Below are 588 nucleotides of genomic sequence, written 5' to 3' on the forward strand. Positions count from 1 at the left end.
GGCTCGTTGGTCTAGGGGTATGATTCTCGCTTAGGGTGCGAGAGGTCCCGGGTTCAAATCCCGGACGAGCCCTAAATTTTAAACACGTAGTAACTATGTATATCAATTCTTTATAATTATGTTTCATAAAATTACATAGCGCAAATATATTGCTTATAAAAAGATTTCTTTAAGCAATTTTCGGCTTGTTTAATGGAAAATCAAATGAATTTGATTCCTATTTATAAACCATTATTACCCACCGCTAAATGAGGATACATTCGTCTAATACTACCAAATGCTCCAGGATGTCCTGAGAAGTTGAAGGTTGTAACGACATACAGTAAACGTATGCATAAACATTTCGTAGAATAAATTAACATAAATTCACTACAAGTAAAATGATTTTTATTTATTTTTTTTAACATAATATAAATAGGACTTTACATAGCAGCAAACTAGCAGTACAAAGGTTAATAAATCAAATGTAGTTTTAGACCAAAATTTCTGTTAACACAATAAATTAGATTTTGACTAGCGTTCAGCATTACTTACAGAAGAAAAATTAAATATTTAAATATCGTCATACACTTTAAATAGTATTATCAT

General features: G+C 30.1%; 1 non-coding gene across 1 annotated transcript; it reads left to right on the forward strand.

Moving 5' to 3' along the window:
• On the forward strand, nt 1-72 carry TRNAP-AGG (transfer RNA proline (anticodon AGG)). Its single transcript has one exon. It is a non-coding gene; the product is annotated as a tRNA-Pro (tRNA).
• Nucleotides 73-588: the final 516 nt, after the last annotated feature.

Source organism: Thermobia domestica, chromosome 2, assembly GCF_964235325.1.
Source record: "Thermobia domestica chromosome 2, izTheDome1.hap1.1, whole genome shotgun sequence".
Lineage (NCBI taxonomy): Eukaryota > Metazoa > Arthropoda > Insecta > Zygentoma > Lepismatidae > Thermobia > Thermobia domestica.